The sequence below is a fragment of the Apis cerana genome, linkage group LG1 (genome assembly GCF_029169275.1).
Source record: "Apis cerana isolate GH-2021 linkage group LG1, AcerK_1.0, whole genome shotgun sequence".
NCBI lineage: Eukaryota > Metazoa > Arthropoda > Insecta > Hymenoptera > Apidae > Apis > Apis cerana.
Window position 1 is genome coordinate 3,778,045 of NC_083852.1, and position 23,441 is coordinate 3,801,485.

Sequence of the window (23,441 nt, forward strand, 5' to 3'; positions counted from 1 at the left end):
TACCACTCCGTCTCATTTTTATCAATTCCTCCTCTTCCTTATTTCTATCAATTCCTCCTCTTCTTCCTTATTTCTATCAATTCCTCCTCCTCCTTACTTATTTTTATCAATTCCTCCACCTCATTATTTTTATCAATTCCTCCTCCTCCTTATTTTTATCAATTCCTCCTCCTCCCCAAATTTATCAATTCCTCCTCCTCCCCAAATTTATCAATTCCTCCTCCTCCCCAAATTTATCAATTCCTCCTCCTCCCCAAATTTATCAATTCCTCTTCCTCCCCAAATTTATCAATTCCTCTTCCTCCCCAAATTTATCAATTCCTCCTCCTCCTTATTTTTATCAATTCCTCCTCCTCCTTATTTTTATCAATTCCTCTTCCTCCCCAAATTTATCAATTCATCTTCCTCCCCAAATTTATCAATTCGTCCATCTCCTTATTTTTATCAATTCCTCTTCCTCCCCAAATTTATCAATTCCTCCATCTCCTTATTTTTATCAATTCCTCCTCCTCCTTATTTTTATCAATTCCTCTTCCTCCCCAAATTTATCAATTCCTCCATCTCCTTATTTTTATCAATTCCTCTTCCTCCCCAAATTTATCAATTCCTCCATCTCCTTATTTTTATCAATTCCTCCTCCTACTTATTTTTATCAATTCCTCCTCCTCCCCAAATTTATCAATTCCTCCATCTCCTTATTTTTATCAATTCCTTTTTCTCCCCAAATTTATCAATTCCTCCATCTCCTTATTTTTATCAATTCCTCTTCCTCCCCAAATTTATCAATTCCTCCATCTCCTTATTTTTATCAATTCCTCCATCTCCTTATTTTTATCAATTCCTCCTCCTCCTTATTTTTATCAATTCCTCCTCCTCCTTATTTTTATCAATTCCTCTTCCTCCCCAAATTTATCAATTCCTCCATCTCCTTATTTTTATCAATTCCTCCTCCTCCTTATTTTTATCAATTCCTCCTCCTCCTTATTTTTATCAATTCCTCTTCCTCCCCAAATTTATCAATTCCTCCATCTCCTTATTTTTATCAATTCCTCCATCTCCTTATTTTTATCAATTCCTCCACCTCCTTATTTTTATCAATTCCTCCTCCTCCTTATTTTTATCAATTCCTCCACCTCCTTATTTTTATCAATTCCACATCCTCCCCAAATTTATCAATTCTTCCTCTTCCTTATTTTTATCAATTTCTCCTCCTCCTTATTTTTATCAATTTCTCCACTTGTCAAATCAATTCAATCGACCAATTAGCCATGCGACTTTCATCGAGGAAAACGAAAATGAGACCGTTCCAATCACGCACGTTTGAACAAAAAAACCGTTCCTATGAAAACTTGTCGATCGATGAACTTGGCAAATATTTTTTATTTTTATCAATTCCTCTTCCTTTCAAATTCAATACCTCCACTTCCTTATTTTTACCAATTCCTCTTTTTTTCCAAATTTATCAATTCCTCCTCTTCCTTACGTTTATCAATTCCTCTTCTTACTTATTTTTATCAGTTCGACTTTCTTCGTGGAAAACGAAAATGAGATGATTCCAATCACGCACGTTTGAACAAAAAAAACTGTTCCTATGAAAACTTGTCAATCGATACTCAATTTGTCAAATATTTCTTATTTTTATCAATTCCTCTTACTTTCCAAATTCAATACCTCCTCTTCCTTGTATTTATCAATTTCTCTTTCTCCTTACTTTTCTCAATTGCTCTTCTCTCCAAATTTATCAATTCCTCCTCTTCCTTATTTTTATCAATTCCTGCTCCTCCTCATTTTTATCAATTTCTCCTCCTTCTTATTTTTACCAATTCCTCTTTCTCCCCAAATTTATCAATTCCCCTTCCTTCCCAAATTTATTAATTCCTCCTCCTCCTTACTTTTATCAATTCCTCCTCCTCTTATTTTTGTCAATTCCACCTCCTGTCCAAATTTATCAATTCCCCCTGCTCCCCAAGTTTATCAATTCCTCCTCCTCCTTATTTTTATCAATTTCTCTACTTGTCAAATCAATTCAACCAACCAATTAGCCACGCGACTTTCATCGAGGAAAACGAAAACGAGACGACCGTTCCAATCATGCACGTTTGAACAAAAAAAACCGTTCCTATGAAAACTTGTCGATCGATACTGAACTTGTCAAATATTTCTTATTTTTATCAATTCCTCTTCCTTTCCAAATTCAATACCTCCTCTTTCTTATATTTATCAATTTCTCCTTCTCCTTACTTTTCTCAATTGCTCTTCTCCCCAAATTTATCAATTCCTCCTCTTCCTTATTTTTATCAATTCCTGCTCCTCTTCATTTTTATCAATTTCTTCGCCTCCTTATTTTTATGAATTCCTCCTCCTCCTTATTTTTATCAATTTTTCGAATTGGTATATCGAATCGTTTTCATTTTTTTAGATTTGCGAGATTTTGCGAGATCATTCAAATCTATAATTTAATTTTTTAAATTGAGATTGTATATGAATAATGTTAAAATTAGTGAAATTGTAATTAATAATTTGTAAAAATTAGCAGATAAAGATGAGATATTTCTTCTGGATATCGAATTGGAATATCGAATGGTTAAATTTGTTCAAACCTAACATTTAACTTTTGATAAATGGAAGTTATGTAAATGTTGAATTTGAAATTATTGGCAGTAACAATAATAATTAGCAAACAACCTAACTCTCTATAATTTTCTATCCTAATTCAAATTCAAATTAAGGTTAATTACTTATCATAAATGTTCGATAAAAATAAATATCGGTATAAAATAAGAAAATAATCGATTGTAATATTTTAATTGTTAAGTTAGTCGACTCTAATATTCACAAATATTCATAAAAATCGCCATTATATTTTCTCAACAAATTAAATCAAAAAAAAATTATATTACCAATTCCACAGTCATACGTTCTACGATTCCACAATCGGTGAGAAATAGATGAATGATTCAAAGAAGAATTATATATATATATAAAAACTGTAACTTCTTTATAAAAATAAAAATACGAGAGAGTATCATTTCTTTCACAAAGGCACGTTTGAAAATTAAATTTTATCAACAACAAGGAATTTATTTTAGAAAAAACAAGGAATTTTTGAAATATTAAATAATTGAAAAATTGTTGATAAAATACTTAAAACGCGACACACGTAACGCGAGGAATCAGATACCATGCAATTAACGTTTTATCTATGCACCGTGTAATAAAGGTAAAATTTGAATTTTAAAACAGAAGCAATTGGCCTATTATTATTATTAACTGGCTGATTTTCAGATAAGGTTTAAGACGTAACGTTCGCTTCATTACAATATTTAATAATACGTAATGGATTAATGCGCGCTACTTATCACCACTTACGCAACGTTGCCACGAAATTGAATTAGCTAATCCATTAACGTTTGACCGCGCAACTTTTAAACAGTTGGAAATAATATTGAGGGAAGCACGTGAACGTTTTCATTACTTTTCCACGTTAATTGTAAAATTTTAAAACGAAGTGAATTATTTTCCTGTCACTTTTCGAAATTATCCTTAACTTGTTGAATTAAATTTCCCTCTCTCTCCCCCCACCCTTTCCCTAAAAGCTAATGATTTTAGGGAAAAATGTTCCAAATGGAAGTCGAATCGCGCAGTTTCAATTAAGAGAGACACAAGTAAGCTATTTGAAACGGCTAATTGAATTTCCATCGTCGATAGTCAAGTATGATCTCTTTCAATTCTTCTTTTCACAAATTCAAACTCAAATTTGTACACCGCTTCAAAGAGGACAAATCAAAAAGACTTCCTCGCATTTATTAATTTAACTTTTCACTTCATCAGATGACCATTATTATCTTAATTGAAAAAAATGAGTCAAAACTTCAGAAATTTCAAAAATTAAATCCGTCGATACGTCTTTAATCTCGACGGAAATTAAAACCGAGCAACAATTTGAAAAATTAATGAAATTAATTTACATTACAATAACAAATAACCTCGAATCGAAAGAGTCCTTCCATCAGCGATTAAAAGTATTCTCACCACAAGTTATCTTATTTTTCTCCCCCCTCCCTCTCCCCAAAAGAAGACCGATATCATCCGCCCGAAGGAGGAAGACGTTACGGAACGAGGGCGTCCGTTTCTTTACGAATAATCGAACCGCGAGGGGCGAGAGGGGAAAAGAAGCGCAGCTGAGAAAAACGATGACGTAAAGACTTGGTGCATTAAGGTTAACGAAACGGAAGCACGCACAGGGGAATAAGAGAGAAAGAGAAAGAGAAGGTAAGAGAGAGAGAGAGAGAGAGATAAGAAGCGGAGAACGCGCGTGGTTTATGACATTTCCGTTTGGGACCAAGACAGTTTTCCTTCCTGTCTAATGTCCCGCGCCATTGCTCGCGATATCTCTTTTTATTTATTGCACGGGACTGTTAATGTTACTCGTGACACAGATCTTGATAGGGTTGATTCCACAGCCTCTGCTCGACGATCACTACTAACAGAGTTGGGCATTAAAAAAGTTGAAAAAATGAACAATAAATTATCGAATTAATTTATGTTACTTCAACAATTAGATTTTTTACCGATCGCAATTTTCAACATTTTTTCGAAGATTTGAACAGATAATAATTTTTATTGGCTACTTGAATGAATCATATTGTTTATGGATATTAATACGCAATAATTTGTGAATTTTTAAGGAAGATCGGTCTGATTTCCTTTTATGGATTATTTCATTAAAATTGTCTGAAAAGGAAAGCATAAAGTATGAATATTGAAATTTCAAATTACCTATTCAAGCACTCTCGCTTAAGTTAATCTCAATTGAATCGTTTCAGATCCAAATTCATCATGTAACTGATATCCTTACGATAGACACTCCTCCAATAATTAATCGCAGAAATTCAATATCACGTAAGATGTTAGGTTATACGTTATATTATAATGCGCATGCGTGCAAATAAACACATAAATTTCCCTCGACTTCTCTTCTCTCTAGTGGAAACAAAAGATGGTGAAAAAGTCTAGGCGAACAAAGAAAAGCATAGGAAAGACTAAGAAACCGCCTCGGATCTGCCACGAGTTCTACACATCGATTCCCACATGTTAAAAAAGAAATTTATGCGGCTGCGAAACAGCGTTCCCTTTCAACCGATGAATGCGCGTATTGTCGTGCGCGAGACACATACTAGGATCGTCTAGTTGCACGATTTATGGTATAGCTCGATCCACTGCCATTCATGTGTTTTATAAACTCCGAGTAAATCGATATTACACGTGTCGTTTCGTGTGCAAGACTTTTGTGTGAAACAGAAGAAAGATATATATATATATATATATATATATATATATGATGACAATTTCTTTTAATCTATAATTTTCTTGAATATATTTGTAGTGGATACTAATAGAGTTTATATTAAATAAGACTTGGAAATATGTTATATATGAAAATGGATATGAGAATTTGAATGAGATGATGGAATAGCTTATTGTACGTATACAAACCGCGATTCTCCAAGTCATCATCGAGACTCACAGTAATGTTATTATACAGATAGCTTCGTGTATATAAAACTTGTAGCGAAAGGATACATTATATATTGAATTCTTATTTTAATCTATAATCCTTCTCCAACTTTCCACGATTAAGACATTGCTTTTTCGTTAATAATCTAATTACCCCCAAAATCATTGATTAATTCGAAGTTCCTTTTTGAAAAAAAAAAAAAAAGAAAAAATATTCTTACAGTCAATAAATAAAAATGGATGTTGTATTTTGCACGGTATTTACAAAATTGTGCGGGTAAACAAGATGAAACAAGGAAAAACACGAGATATAATAATTCGGTGTAAAAATAAACCGTGCGCAACGCGGTTTTAAAATTGTTTTCCTTTCGATTTGAACGAGCCAAATTTTAAAACGAAATTCCCCCGAAATCCCCCGTATATTCATATATCTATCCTCGCGGTACGTTCGAACAAACAGAAATCTCCCAATTATATGGACAAAATGCAGATAGGGCGACGATTCGAGCGCGACGTCAGGTAAAGGAAGGAGGAGTGGGGAGGGAGGGGCGTGCAGAATTTATGCACTTGCCTAATAGTTTCGAATTCGTGTTCGAATTCAAAATGGAGGCAAAGAGGAGGGGCGCGCGCGCGAAAGAGAAAGAGAGAGAGAGAAATATCTCGTGTAAGTCGTTGTTAATTTTCAACCGGAACCGGTGTGGAGGGGGGACGAGTTTAAAATCGGCGGCGAATTTCAATGGCGAATTTGAATCGGGATTCAATTTATCATTTTCGATCGATTCAAAGAATAATGAATCGGTGAGATGGAAGAGGAGGATTTTTTAAAAATATCGAGGAAATTCGTACATGTAATTTTGATTCGTAAAAAAAATTTTTTGTTAGTGAATTTGATTAAATTATTAACAAAATTGGACTTTTTAGAGAGCGAAAGAAAAAAATTATTTCAAAACGTTTCATATGGATAAACACACTCTTTCCAAAATATTCCATTCTAAATATTTTTTCTTCTTCTCCTATTTTTATTCAACAATAGAATGGAACACGTTCGAATCGTATCATTTACGGGATGGAGAGAAATATTTTCGATCGGTTCATTAATAACCGAATCAATCAGCTGATATCCATCCTGTATATACATCTCTTGTTTGTATCAACAATTTAATTTGAATGTGCAATTAGTTGATACATGGTATCGACGGCGTTGAAATTAAAGCAAATAACAAACGCGACAAAATATATTTCCCTGTGTGGGCAAATGAGCATAAGCACGCGACTGGAATTTTTGACTATTCTTGTTCGATTTAATTCGTTTGCATTCCGCGCAATAATAATCCATCCACTAATAATTTTATTCATTCGTATCGACAAATCGCAAGCTCATAGACGCTTCGACGTTCTAATTTTTCTCGGATAAAATGATCGTTCGACTTCTATTTGAATTACGATCCGTCTTATTAAAAATTAAATTTTATTTATTTTTACACGTGATATTGCTTCCTCGTTTATAAAATCATGTCGACGTTTATTAAGGAAAAATTAAGGAAGGAAATTATCGTGTTTTCTGATCAAATGTAAATGTAGAAAGTTTTTATTCTTTCTAAATTTTTTTTTTTTATTAAATTTAATTTTCGAGCAAAATCACGAATCAGAGATATGTATTGAAATTAATGAACTGAAAATTTATAAAGTTTATATTGAACCATTTCGAATCTTGTTCTTAAGTTCTTAAGAAATTTTGGAAAATTCTGATTGATCGATTTTTGAGATTATAAGCGTTGAAAAAAATTTATAAAAATTTCTTAATACAAAATGATTTTCAAGCCTTACAAGAATATTCACGTATCTTTAATTTGATTAAACAGAAGATGTAAATGTATTTAATTATTAAGAGATTCGAATTCAATTTCGATAAAAAGCAATGAAATCACCATATTTTCCCCTCGATGCGAAAGTTTCACTGTTCAGACTGTTAAAATTAAACAAATTATCCCCCAAAGAGTCGTAGAATATTCATTTAATTTCCAAACAAATCCTATTCAAGAGAAAAAAAAAATTTGAAAACCGCACACAGAAGTCCCGTCCCGAGAATTCATTAATAAATCATCACGAAAATTGCGACAGAACGATATCGATGCCATCACGATTTCCGTTTCCACGTTCTCACACAGCCCCGTCGAAGGAACAACAATCGACCGATTTTAGAAATCGCGATTGTTTCCTTCCTTTCCCTTCCCCCTCCATTCTCCCCCGTTTAAAAGAAGTCCCCGTGGAAGAAGAAAAAACTGGGCGAAAGAAATTCAGGCTCGAGACGATCGAATGAATTTAGATTAAACTTTCCATCTCTTGGTGATCCACTTCTCTATTTCTCTCCCCTCCTTCCTCGCATTCACTCGATTCGAGGATCCATCGAAACGAGCATAAACGACCGATTTATTATATTAGCCTTCTCGATGGTCGGAAGTTTATTAATAAACGCGAAGTGGTTTATTCGGTTCAATCGGTTCCACGCGGGCGGAACTTTGTTAATCGATATTATTATTAGGGTGATTAGGCGGTGCGTGAAATAATAGCACGATTTTTATTACGATAATAAATCGATAAATAAAAAAGAATTATCGACAAAATATAAAACAATAAAAATTTTGATTGATCGATCCGGTCGTTTTAGAAAAAATTCGAAAGCGAGATTCGATCGCAGCGCCATCTCGAAGGCGGATTAAAAATAACTTCGACGATTAAAATAAATGCGGCTGAATATCTGCCGTCCGATTCGATTTTCGAAAACGACACACATCGGGGAGGAGTTTAGAAATCGCATAGCTCGATCCAACACTTGGCGTCAGCAACATCTCCTCATCCACGTTCCCAGGGAATCGAAGGTTTGACGTTGGACGTTGGTTGGTAGTTTCCAAAGATCCGTAACTAACGGATTAGAACAAATGACGGGGGAAGATAGAGGGATAGAGGAAGCACCACCATCCTACAACGAAGGAGGAGGGGAAGGGTTCGAGGAAAGTTCGAGTTCGATCGTTATATCGCGAGTTCTCGATTTAAATTGAATAGATATCGCGAAATCGATGGAGTTTGGATAGGATCTATCGTTTATCTCCACATGGAAACGTCTTGGCTTCTTTCCACGCTACTCCAATGCGAGAATTTTCCATTGTTGTGTATCTAAGTTTAAAATAAATCTTTTAGTAGATATATTTGAAAAAAAAAAAGAAAATTGAGGTTTGGAAATTTCAAGTTTTAAGTTCTTGATATCTAATCGACATTTATATTAATCGGATACAGTTGGTTGAGAGGTTTGTATGTGTAAATAAAATTGAAAATGACTTATAAAGTACAGTAAATATTGGATTAAATAGAGCAATGTAAAAGTAATTCTATTAATTACAATATTCAATTAAAATTTTTTTATCTTTTATTTATAATAATATTAAATAAAAAATTTCTACATTGTTTTACATGAATAAAAATCATATATATATAATCACGATAAAACTTATCCTTGAAAGTATTTTTTTATTTAATATCCTTTATCTAATATAATGAAAAATAATTCTTGAATTTTCAGTACAAAGTAAAAACGTTTACGATCTATTTTAATTTCTTGCTGCCTGTCTCTTCACCATTCGTAATTACCAAAATTAATTACCCAAACCTATTCAATTACGCCGGTTCTATTACCAGAGATCATGGAACACGGAACTAATTAGCATTCTCTTAAAAAATTTCCAAGCACGTCAAACCGAGTGTTGGATCGAATCTACACCCCATATTTTCTCTGCTCCGGTCCATTGTTCCCGACAAATAGGCCGGAATCGCGTGGAAAAGGATGGCCGATTAATATAGCACAAGCGGAGAGAAAGAGAAAGAGAGAGAGAGAGAGAGACGATTCGTGTCGGGATCCGTGTAACTTTCGCGGTGGAACGAAGGATTCTACGACAATCGTGAATTAATGACGTCTGTTTGCCCTGTTAATAACGTGAATTTTAAATGTGCGCGCCAATGCGACGACCCAATTGAGCGTCGTACAAATTCGAAATTGGTATCGAGGATTTGGATCGAACGAGAATAACCTAGAACGATGAAATTATCGCCCAAGATTCGTCCCGCTATGCGAGTGATGCGCATGCGTGGTTACGATAAATTTTCAGATCAACCGTGCGATACTCTTTGTACAGAGAAAAGGTTATTGGACAAAGGAAGTGATGTAGAATATTTATCGAGAGCAGAGATATTTTGATAATGGAAGAAAAGAAGAAGTAATAATATTTATTAAAACTAATATAGTTTAAGGAATGTGATACGAATTTAAAGTTATTTTCAGTGTTAATTTGTTAAAAATAAATTAGTAAAGAAAACATGAAATTTATTAAATGTTTTTTAAAATGTGAATAGAGTAAATTTGGCTAAAAGAGATAATATATGAGAATTGTTAAAAATAAATGAAACTTTTAAAATGTGATTTTTAAGATGAATAATATAACGTTACGTGATTTTGGTATTTATTAGCTGCAGATAGAAAGAAATGCATATTTGTTGTTAATACAATGCTAGTGATGATTTCGAAACGAGTCTCGAATAATAATATATTTATTCTTTAATAAAGATTATTAATTTAAATATTAATGGTTTTCACTAGTCAATTTTTACAATGCGAAAAAAAGGGAAAAAAAAAGAAATGAAAAATATGATTGCAGTTTTAAAACGAATTTTTAATTTATGTCTTCATTTCGTTGTTATTGTTATGTTAATATCTTTCCGCATTCATGTCTCATGATCATTAATTTCTCGATAAATAATTAGGTTTTACGTAACCTGAGTTTTTATCATGAACGCGGTTGAAAAAGTGTAAACAATTAAATCGAAAGTTGATATAATATTTCGAATTGATGTATATCGTGTTCGTCGAATTCTAATTAACAAATCGACTTCAGTCATGGATTATGCAAATGTATACGATATATTCAATGCGATTTCATGAATATTTTCCATTCGTTTTTCCTATTTTTAATTTCATCCTCTCTCTTTTCAATTCCAAAATTCATGAATCACATTAACCTTCGATCGATGCTCGCCAAAATGAGGTGAGAAATTAATAGACCGAATCATTTTCCAATTTCGACTGAATATTTTATGCCACATATTCCCTAGCTTTTCGTAATTCAATATGCAATTAATTTTTTTTTTTTTTTGCTTCATCAATAAATTATTGAATTGATAAAATTATGACTTTGAAAATCGATATGTTAATCGATAAAATTGTTTAAAAATTATATTATATGATTATAGATTATTATAAATTTGATCAACGGAAGATATTTTTCGCTTTTACAATGAATAAAACAGAGAGTAGTCGAAGGAAAATTTCTTTTGAAAATCACGGTAGAATAAGTAGAAAAATTTTGTTCATATGAAGAGCATGCAAATAATTTTCGAAGCGAAACTTTGAACATAAAGAAGTTTAAAAAGTTTTCCAAGTGGATCCTTTCGTATCCTTGAACGAAAAAAAAAAAATATTCGTCGAATAAACCTGTTCTTTCGGTTATTTCCAATATTATCGATTATTATTATTGGAATAGAGGAAATCTGCAACGAAATAGAACGAATAAAAATATTCTTCGAGTTACTTAATAATTATTAACGAATAATAATAACAATTATTCGTTAAATTCTTATATACATTTTAATGGAAAAATAAATATTTCAAATTATATCGACAAATTTTTTCATAAATTCATGGAAAACTCCGGCTATTACAAAATTAAATAATAACAATTATTATATTCATTTTCCTAGATAAACCTCCTTTTCTTAGAAAATTTTGAAAAATTTTTCGAGATCTCGAAATTTGAAATTTTATTTTTCTCTCTTTTCATCTATTTCATTGAGAATGAAAATTAACAAACAAGTTTTGATCAAATTCGCAAAAAAAAAAATTTAATTTCCAAGTTTCAAAAATTTCGAATTATAAATACAGCAAAAAAGTTTTGAGATTCTCCGAGTTTCGAGATTCAATGATAAAGAAAGAATTCAAAATTTTTTAAATTTTCAAAAAAGTTTCCATTTTTCAATCTCGAGAGAGAGGCTCGTTCAAAAAAAAAAAAAAAAATCCTTCACTAGATGGAATCGTGAAGATGGCGCGTTAATTTCAAAAGATTACCGGAACTCGTGCCGGATGAATCTTTTGTATTTGGCTCTGTCTCCATTCGCTCATCCGGCAAAACTATTTTCGTCGAGCATCTTTGAAGCCAAAGAACTCTTTAAGGGGACGATTTCAGTCCACTTCTGAATTCTTCCACTTACTTCTTTTCGTCTCGAAAACGAGCGGAGAAGTGCTTACATCTTTCCCCCTACTTTATTCTTTCTCTCTTCTCTCCCTCTTTCCTTCCCTCACTTACTTCTTCTGAGGCGACTTGATCTTCTTGAATTAACAAACTCGTCGAATTATCGCGATTAATCGAATCATCCGTTCCGTTCCTTTCGATCGTTTCCTGTTCATAAATCTCGGATGTTAATCTGGACGTATAAATTCAACGTCATTTCGTCAGGTATCCAGGGTCGAAATCGTAAATCAAATCGAAAAAAATCTGATCGAAATAGGTATTAGATCGGTGCATGCGAAATTTCGTTTAAGAATGGTAAATTGATAAATTAATATTTTGTTTTATAATCGAGACACATTCTTTTTATCGATTTAAAAATGTCTCGATCGAAACTTTTAAGATCATTTTAATTCTATCACGATAAAAGAGAAGGAAGAAAAAAATTTTTAAGTACTGCATACTCGTTGTGAATTTACAAAATTAAATATTTAGGTTAGGAAATTGTAAAAATTGCACAACTCGTTTATATTTCATGTTCAATACATCAGTATTATCGTTTTCAAAATGGATTACAATATTGCTTCCTTATTCTTTTGTATATACGGCAAGCTGAGAATCATAATGATGTAAATAATAAATCAATACAACAATGATGTACTAAATCGATACAAGATACAACGTATAAAACGATATATATCTTAAAATTCTTCAAAATGTTTTGAATGTATGATATACGTGATAACGTGATAAAAATTTTATAATATCCGAAAAAGATCCGAAAATCTAATAAATTCGATGTGAATTTCAATTCCATCAACCGAGAAAAATATTACTTCATCGACTCGTGTTAACAAGTAAGGTTCGTCAAACGTTTAAAATTTCTGTCACAAAAATGAACGCGCTCGTTTAATCGCGGCCAAGTAATTCTAACCTTTCATCGTCGATAATTCTCTCTGAAATAATCCCAACGGAGGATGACAAGCGTATTCATCGATCGAGGATCGGGCGTCATTAAATTTCAACCGTTGTCATTTGGCGAGTAGACGGATTTCGGTGGTCGTAATGAAATTTAATGTTTGTAATTAATATGGAAAATTCATCGATATCGAACGTATAATCGGTGTCAAAGCAAAGGGTTTTCGATTCGTCAATCTCTGTCGAAAATGATATTCTTTCGTGACCGGCAAAAGTACGAATCCTGAACGAAAATCATGTGGATTAAAATTTATCCGACGCCACCGGATATTAAAATATTTAAATGTTGAGAATTTGCGGTTATCGATTTAAATATTTAATTCGTTGAATGTTGCGCAAGCAAGTTTATTAGAATTTTAATCGATGGAAATAACTGGCTCTGGAGTGTGGAAAAACAAATGAAAGAAAACTGGAGAATTTGCACACGTTGAATAACTTTTCAAGTATGCGTTTCATGAAAAGATTTTTACGCGAGATTTTTCGCTTTGGAGAATATTTTGTGGTGTTAAATAGAGAAAAATATATGTAAAGTATATATTATAATTTTTATATTATAATTTTTTTGTATTTAATATAACACGAAGAGCATTATTTAATATAGATGGAGAAGATTTGTATTAAATTTTATATTAAATTTTAAAGTGATACATGAAGTAAATTTGGAAAAAACGGAGCGAAAGATTGATGAAAGGCAATATCTTTTTCTATTCAAAATTTTTTGATATTTCATTAAAAAATATATAATATTCTACAGAAAACTTGATTTTAAATCATTTAATCTAAGCTTTCTTGAATTAAATCAAACTATTCTAACTTGAATTAATTCAGAGACAAATTAAGTTAAATTAGGTTAGGTTATGCAACGTGTCTATTTATATATCTGCTGATTGTTTTGAAATTTGTTGAAAATATTATTCTTATTTATTTCAGTAAAATTTTCTTCCTCATAACTGTTTTGAGTTTCTTTTTTCCGTTCTTTCATCATCATTAAAAAAATATAAAACAACCAATTTTGAAAATTTCGATTAAAAAATATTCGAATTATGATTCTTTTCGATCGTACCGAATCTTTATCAAATATTTCAAACAACAATAGATATACTATATTCACACAGAATTTATTTCATTATATCTTTTCCAAATGAGAAATTGAAAGAAATTTATATGTGACGAATAATAAATAATATAATTCAAAATTTATAAAAATATCCAATATCAAAATCGATATAAGATACAGAAGAACATCATTTCATGTATCGAAAATTTCCATGTCCATTCATCAGCGCAACAATTTTTATTCTCTGTACAAAAGAGAATAAAAATTTCTTCGAAACTTATAGAACCACGATTCCCATAAATAACCAACCAACGAACAAACAACCTCGATCATAAATTCACTTCAAGAGAACATTTATCGTAATCATACATTGGTGTGGTTCGATGTTATTATCGCCCTAAACAAAGATCGTTATTGAAAAACGCGAAATCTAAAAATATTTAAATATAAAAATCACAAAAAATGCATATCGATGATACAATGTTTTTACTAATGAAATAAAGAAAAATGATTGTTTCTTCATAAAAAAATGATACGAATAATTTTTGGATTAATAATATAACCTATAACATAACCTATAACTCTTATATAACCTAATATATACTAATAATAGGTATGTGTCATTGCAGAATGGATTTTCAATAATTATTTTCAATAATTTTTTAAAATAAAAAGTATTGAAAAAATATTGTATGATTGCTTATAATTAAATAATTAAGAAAATGTTATTTATTTAATTAAGAAATTGGAATCTTTAATGAAAAATGTTTTATATAAAAATTCAATTTGCCATTTTATAAAAGAAAAAATTAATTCATCATTGATTCAAATGATATTTTTCAATTATGCAAAGTGAATTATTATTATTATTATTAGTCTGTGAATAATAATTTTAATAAAAAATGTTATAAATAAAAAATAAATACGTACTGAAAAATCAAACATCAATAACTGAGCATGAAAAGGAGATGGAATATTTCTTTCTTTAAAACTATAAAAATTTCCAAATATGAACAAATCACGTATCATTTTTATTTTCTTGACACTTGCCACTTGAACAAATCATCACAAATTCTATTACAAACGATTATATCAAAATTTCATTTCTTTCACTATCATTCACCCAAAATTTTCTCAATTTTTACTTTATTTCGATCAAACTGACCAAACTAACCAAACTAACTAAACTAATCAATATCGACATACTCATTAATCCACACACGACACGCCATTTTCCGTGACTTAAGCAAATACGTATAGACCTGCTCAACGCCCTCTATGTTATAAACGATTGCGAGATTAGTCAGCAAAGAGGTTAAGAAGATGTATTGCGAGGAGAAGCTCGATTATAGGTGCGTAGACACGAATTGTGGCGAGAGGAAACGACGAATAAGCGTTAAAACAGCCTTACGCAAAATGCGTTCATTAGCGTGCAAATGGATCGGATGGAAATGGCCGACCGTAAAATAATCTCGTTGCACCCGTAGTCGACCCGTTGCGTTCGTTAACCGTTCGTGAGCCACAGGAATGGATGCAATTACCAAGAACAGAATCGAAGCATTTCTCTGCCAGTTGCACGTGGAAACTTGGATAATTTTGATCCGGTATCGCTGTTTCAACCTAACCTCCTAATATTGTACGTAACATTTTTCTTCTATCTTTTTTGATAATTTTACTTTATTATACTATTTTTTTCCCTTTGAATAATTGTTTTTTGTTGTTTATATTCTTTTTTCTCTCCCTCTCTCTCTCTCTCTCTTCCAAGTCAAAAAATTTTTAGACTTTTATTCGAAAGAACTGGTATGGAAATTAGGTCGATGCAATTTCATTATTTTCTTCCTTTTTTTAATTTTTTTTTTTTTTTTTTAGCTTTTTTGGAGTGAAAATAAGCACAGTCTTGGGCTGAGAAATTGTTTTTGACCCACTTCGTCCGTGTGCACCGTATTTTCCGTGTTCCAAGCTGCGAGAAAGTTGGGCAAACTCGACGAGAGGATCATCACGCGTTTCGAGAATCCGTTACCTTGACTACCAGACGCAAAAACGCAATTCGTTTGGATTCTTGTTAAACTGTCCATAGGCAAAACGCAAAATTCCTTTTATCTTTTCTGTTAGATGGAAATATTGCTATATGGAAATTTTTATTCTGTGCGATAAATTGTACTTGAACTATCTAAATTTTCTTCATTTTATAATTTTTTTTTCTCTTAACTTGTATTGCATCACTTTGATATCTAAGGTTCATATATATATATATATATATTTCAACAAACTATTATGTATTATTTATTGATTTCCAACAATTAGAATTGTAGACATTGTTAAATATTTTGCCAACAAAATTAAATAAATTTATATCAAGTAAAATTGATAAAGAACTAATAAACTACTAAAAAAAAAAAAAAGAAAGACAAATGTAAATTTTGGAAATATTGATTTTTAAAAGAAAAGTATAAATAAAAAAATATACTCTGTGACATATCTTGAAAAGTGAAATATATAGAAAGTTGAGAAAATTGCAATTAGTTGATTATGCCTGAATTTTTCAAAGTTGAAGTTGCCGAGTATGAATACTAATTTTGAATACTTTTAAATGAATGAAATAAATGAAGTGATTCATTCGTGAGGAAATATGTTGAAAAGATTATAAAGATACGTATGTCTCATTTGGAATGCACTATTTTATTATTAAGCGATATACGATATTTACATAAAATTTGTAACAATTTAGAAAAGTAATATATTATTTCACTTCCTCACGTCACCATTCATTGGGATTAAAATATTAATTATATATATTATTCAATGAAATATTTGCATATCGGATTATTTCAAAAGTTAATCATTTACAACGATGAATATTGTTATTTATTATTGTGTGTTATTATTTATTTGAAATAAAATGCCGCAAATGAATTATTTCGATGTAATTTATTCCTTAAATATATTTTAGAATTATCGTGTTTCTGATTTTCGTATTTATTCATATGATATATTCTGATTTCATATTTGTTCCAGGAATTATGTATTATTTATTTATATCTCATTTTAAATAAAAAGCAGAAACATCTTTTTTAAAAAAGACCATAGTATTTGTTGAATAAACTGATTGTTCCTTCGTTTTATATTATTTATTTAATAAAACGTAATATAGTTACAATTTCAATCGCTAGCATTTAAAATAATTCACCGATTCCAATAATTGAAGATATTCTATTATCATAGTATTATTCATTTAATAATCTCGTAATATATTCAAAATCGATAAAATACAATCATTCATAAAAATCAATTTTTTATCCAAATAATTACATACATAATATCGTTAAATAATAACAACAATTAAAATAACAAAGTATCAATTTTTAACTTCTTTATTACGAAATATATTAATTTTCCAATTTTTATCATATTTTATAATCGAATACTATAAATAAATATTAAAATTTCATTTTTTGCTATATAATTCGAATAATTATAATCAATGTTGTACATTTCTTATATCCAATCGACGGTGAAGCACTCGTGAGGAAGAAAAATCAGTGAACCGTAAATAAGTGAGTGGAATGGTACAAAGGACTAGAACAGCCTCGAATCACCGAAACTCGTGGCCTTTACTTCGGCAAACGAAATGGTTCAAATCGAACCCGCCTCGTTCTCATCGCCTTTTACGTGACACTTTAGCGGAACAAACTAACGACGTTACCAACCGAACCGAAGAGCAAAGGCTAAACACGATTCGCTACACAAACCAAATTTCGTCTTGATTTGCACCTCGAGGTCACGCTGGAACAACGATCCACTCGAGGAATCTAAACAGTTTGAAACCTTGTTACGAGCCAACGTGTCTAACCTCTTCCTTAACCTCTCAACGAAGATGGCGGTGCTCTATTATATTTTTTTTACGCCATCTATAATCGTTCTCCGATAAATTTCTATTTTTTTACATTTTTATCGTTACATTTTTTTGCGTTGAATTATTTTGAAATATATGTACGTAGGGATGAAAAAAATGCTAGTTTATATGACACATGGAGGTTAACGGATATGAATAAAGTAGAGTGTATACATCGTGTGGAGAGTTGTTGAAGTTTTCACAGAGTCGATAAAAGTGAGATTTGTTTTGAAAATTTCTAAACGTGTTTTTAGTGTATAATAATACAAAGAGAAAATATTAGAAACTATAAATTATCAAATTGTATGTTTATGTTTTCTGAGATTATATTGTCTATAATGTAATAATTACGATCTATTATTTATTATTCGTGTAAATATGGAAATATGAATGTAATAAAAAAATGATAATAATTTTTGGAAAAGTAAATTTAAGAATATGAAATTCCATCTATCTTGAAAAGATCGATTTTGGAAATTCATGCATGCGCATACATTTAAATTTCATTTTAACGAGCTATTCTATGAACTCTTGTCATTTCTATGTATGAAGTTTCAAATATAATAAATGATGGGAAGTACAAATATGTACACCTGTGAAATTTTACTATTTCATATAAATTTTAACTTAACGACTTAATAATAACTCTCAATTATTAATATGCCAATATTTTATCATTTCTTTATCACTTATCAATTTAATATTTTATATAAAAATATTTGATTGCAATATACCATTATCCAATTTTCCACTTGCAAAATTTTTCAATCATAAAAAATTCATAAAAAATTTTTAAAAATCTTCGAAAAACAGGATTTTTATTTCAGGAAAATTCAAACGATACACTGATCAAAAGAAATAAATCACAAATGAATTAATTCCATTAATTCAATATCGTGCCTCGTCGTGCTAGAACAATAAATTCCATCAATTTCGAAATCGAATCAACAAAATTCCAAATATGAGAAAGAAAAAAAGGCCCAGAAGTAAAAATGTTCGACAAAGAAACTGCTCGAAACGGAAACAGTTGTTCACGTGGCAATTTTAAATCGTGCGAATGTACTCCGTGTCGCAACTTCCTCTTCCTCTCCTCTTTCCCTCGTGCCAATTCCCTCGTTTTTTGATTCGTAAAAAAAAAAAAAAACGGTCGACACGACCGAAAGCAAGATTGTCGAAAATCAAACGGTGTTCCCAAAGCATTGTGCCATGCATGGATGTTTGAATTTCTCACGGTGTTCTAGGCACACAACAAATTCTAAAATAGACGATTTGACGTGGCTCGCGTACAAAGTGTGCCACAGTGATTCCCAATCTGCGGATTAATGGCAGATAACGAGAACGAAATAACTTTAAAATAACTTTAACGTAATAATAATTTCGGTACCTTAAATTGTTTATGTCTAAAAATTTCTAAATTTCTTCCAAATAATTTTCCTTTGTGGTGATAAATCTTTCAAAATTTTTCGTATATAATAAAATGAAGACTTTGCAAGTATTCCAAAATTTTTTCAGATTTTTCGACAACCTATAACAATAAAAGAATAATATTAACATTATTCGATAAAGAATATCAGCAAATAACTTTCACTTCTATTTCACAATTGACAATACCAACAGTCATCGAGCAGCTAGGTTAGGTTAAGTTATACTCTGCAAACTTTATATCGCTATGATATTAATTTTTTAATTTTACTTATCTACGAGTATGGAATCACAAGTTATTTAAATATTCCAAAAAGAATATTTAAATCGCGAAAGAGATTGGAAAACGCTGAGATGTATATAGAATCGAAAACGATTTATAAAGCTATTCTCTCTTCCTCTTTTAAGCCAATCGCGTCAACCAAGCTTGTCTAACGCAAATTGTCCCTAGCGCCACCTGGGAATACTTCCAATTTTATGCTGGATTCGTGCATCGAATAAAACGATATTTTAAAAAAAAAAAAAAACTAGAAATAATCAAGGTTTTCATAACGATACGTTCGACACGGAAATGGAAAATATTTTTAAGCTAGGTACAATCTAAATTTATGATACGCATCAATCTAAATCTAGTGTTATTCTTAAATCCATATTTTTTTTTTTTAATCTTTATAACAAAATTGAATTTATGCTTGCAGAAATTGGAAATTAAAAACGTTACGAGTTTTCTCGTAAACTTTTGTATTATATCTGCTATTAATCTTTCCCGACATGTGTGCAGAGATAAGCGAAAAATATAAATATAGTTTTACGTATGATTCCACGTATTATTCAATATCACGTAAATATTTTGAACGTAGGAAACTTATGTCACGTATCCACTGCAATCGCGACCAATGAGAAATTCGCGTAACGTACCTGGAAAAAAAAGGAAATAAATCTTCGTATATAATATCACTTGTAAATATTTCTTTTTATTGAAATTGAGATATTATTAATAAAACGTTGAACGTTTCAAAAAAAGGAAATTTCATTTTGAATAATTTACAGAAACAAAAAAATACGTATATATCGAGATTGCACGATTATTTTTCACAACAAATAACAAATAAAAATTTAGAAAATGTTTAAAATCCAAAAAATCATCCAGTATTCGCGTCGTATTTTATCCCAAAATCTAAACGTATGGCCTTCATTCCAGAATTTCCTTTCCATTAAACAGAGTAATGCGCAACACGTTTCGAGAATTCACACAGAAGTCGTGTCCAGATTCGAGCGTGTTTGCTCGATCCGTAGAAAAGGATAATGAGGAGAGCTGCAAAGGGTTTTGGCCTAACCCTTCTAATCGAGCCGGTAAATTGTCGAATTTCCAACCAGCTTTAAGGTCGTGTTCAACGTGTTTGTCTCATCCTCTAATCGACGACTGTTTCGCCGATTAAAACGATAAAGGAGGAAGAGGAAGAGGAGGAGGAGAGAAACAGAGGAAACAAAAGGATTGGAACATTACGCTCACGAGGGATGAATTACAACAATGGAGGAGACCTTATACAACTCATTATCATTTTATTAAAGCCAAACTCGAACGTAGTGGCGGGATTATTTTCATTTTTCACGGTGGGATAAAGCAAGAGGAGAAGTATAATTTGGAATATATAGGGATAGAAAAAGAAGGAAGAGACGAGGGTCGATGGTGGGTTAATTTGTTATTCGATATCTCTTTTTTTTTCTTACGTATAAAAATAGAACGAAATTTTGAATTTTTCGAGTTATATACATTTTTATTCTTAGATTTTTATTATTTATCATAATAATTTTCGTCTTATATCTCGTTACTTAACTCACGAGATATTGGCAAGCACGGCCAATTTTTGTCCGCTCGATAGTCTCGTTTCAACTAACAAGCCTAATTCGAACCCTAGCCGTTATTCAGACTCCCTTTTCCTCCCCAAATCTCTTACCGCTCTTTCGTTTCGACCAAACCTTTCGTCACCCTTCACGCCCTCAAATTTCTAAGGTTCCAGTAACCAACGAGCGACAAGTGAATTAGCAGAACGGTGAAAACGTGTCTGTTAGACTAACAGCTGATAATTCAACCGGCTTTGCACGGCTTAAATAGGGGCCAATTTGCCTGGATGCAGAGAATTCACGGGAATAGACGTTAATTTTCCTTTTACATTGAATGGAGCATACGTGAGCACGCGATAAATGATACAAAATCGTGTGAGAATTTAGGGAATAGCGGATTATCTTCAGTTTTAACGAGTATCTTCTCTTTTTATTTGGGTGATTTTAAAAATTTAATCTTAAACTTCCTCGATCCGCTATATTAGATGTGAAGTGATAACAATATGCTTTACTTTTTCGAACGTTCGAATTGTTATATTTTTTTGTAAAAAAAGAAGAGAAATATCTTTCATTGTAAATGAATGATTAGCCGTAAAAATTAAGAGTGGAAATTACATACATGGTACATCGTCGCGTTTAAAAATAAATATTTCAAGAACGAAAGAGCGCCATCAAAAAAAAAAAAAGAAAAAAGTGAAAAGGCACAGTCAACTTTTTCGTAATTATTCAAAAAATGTCTAAAATGGTCGATGAAATACCGATTTCGTAAAATACTCTCCCCTACCGTGACAAAGGAATATTTACACGTTAAATGGAAGGTACATAAAAGCTTTTGCGGGAAATGGACATTTTCTGAATTTTCCAACTCGCAAAGTAACGAGCCAGAAGAGAAAATCGCGAAAATAAGTGATAAAAATTTTCCACTTCTCTCCTCCACGATTCGATAATTAGCGTTTACTTTCGTCTCCTCTTCGCGGAGCGTGTTTCGAGGAAAAGAGACTAGTTTGAGAAAAGCGAAAACCATACCGATTTATCTTCCCTTTACGCGTTTCCTTCTTTACCGACACTACCTTCTTTAGTTATTAGTAAAATTCCATTTAATCTTCTTTAGCTCTACGTTTCCACTACTGCGTGAAACTGCATCGCGTTCTAATATGTAGATATAGAGGTATATTATTCCAACCGCCATATGGCTCGATGAATACTTCATAAAAAATTTTTGAAATATTTATCGTCTTGTCTTTGCTCTCGAAAAATTGTTTCTCGGATATTGAATAATTTTGAATAAATTTAGAGGGTGAAAAAATTTGAGATATTCAAAACTTAATGAATAATATAAATATATGACGTGTAAAATATAAAATAACACGATCATTAATTTTATTTTTTCTTTTATGTTTATGTTTTTATGTTATAAAAAAATGATTCTAGATATTTACTAGATCTAATAACTAGTAAATGAAAAACAGTAATCTTTTTTATCGAATCTTTTTCGTTAAACGAAATATAAATTTATTGAAAAATTGACGCTTGGAAACTACCTTTGGAAGAAAGAAACTCGTACTCACTGGGGGAGGGAGGAGGCAAGCGTTTTAAGGAAAAATCTGAAGTTAACGCATAGGCGATAGATCAGCTTTTAAGGCTGGATGCGTTTTAAATTCCAGCGGCCAAACTTTCTGAATTATCGCACTCTTGAACTTCGAAACTATTCGAACCTCTCCAGAAGGCAGGATCTGGAAACCCCTCTTATAAACCCGCAATTCTCTCAACTTTAAATTTTCACGGGTTCTCCTGGCCCGATTTTCTCCTGGAATAGAATCGATCGAAAAATCGACGCCACGTCAATTCGATTAATCGTAAATGCAAAATTTCTCTTTTGAATATTTAACTCGAGTATATCGGCTCGAGTTAAATTCTGAATAAATTTCATCATGCGCGATCGATATATCGCATTCGACCATTGCTTCGTGAGAAACGGTCACAATTTACTCGACAAAATTTCTTTTTTTTTTTTTCTTTTAAAAGAAACACATCGTCCAAGGGAAAATGGATTTTAAATTTTTAAAAGCACGAAAGAAGGATCGTGTCGTGCATTCGTTCGCCGTGCACTCGGCCACAACGAACAATGCATTAGTCCGCCTCATTACTGATTGCAACGTGCCAATTAGAGGAAGGGTGCGACCCGTAATTTTCTTTGCTCGGTGTTTCGATAAAGGGAGACGAGCGGTTATCATTTTGAGAAGAGGACCGGTGCTTGTTCCGTAATGAACTGTGACATGTAAATGCGAGAAACGTTCAGAGAAAATTTCGAATTTTTTCCTCTGCGATAATCCCTTTTTCTCCCCCTTTCTACGCACTTTGTTTCTTTTTTCTTTTTTTTACTGATGATTTTAACTTACAT

General features: G+C 31.5%; 1 protein-coding gene and 2 long non-coding RNA genes across 4 annotated transcripts in view; 1 reads left to right on the plus strand and 2 right to left on the minus strand.

Moving 5' to 3' along the window:
- Positions 1–23,441, minus strand: part of LOC107994951 (furin-like protease 2) — a 376,396-nt gene that overhangs the window by 207,054 nt on the left and 145,901 nt on the right. The window lies entirely within an intron of this gene.
- On the plus strand, positions 15,005–16,153 carry LOC133666445 (uncharacterized). Its single transcript, XR_009830620.1, has 2 exons — positions 15,005–15,517; positions 15,751–16,153. It is a non-coding gene; the product is annotated as an uncharacterized LOC133666445 (long non-coding RNA).
- Positions 16,548–19,874, minus strand: LOC114577129 (uncharacterized). Its single transcript, XR_003696937.2, has 3 exons — positions 19,385–19,874; positions 19,158–19,298; positions 16,548–19,085 (listed from the first exon to the last, which is right to left on the minus strand). It is a non-coding gene; the product is annotated as an uncharacterized LOC114577129 (long non-coding RNA).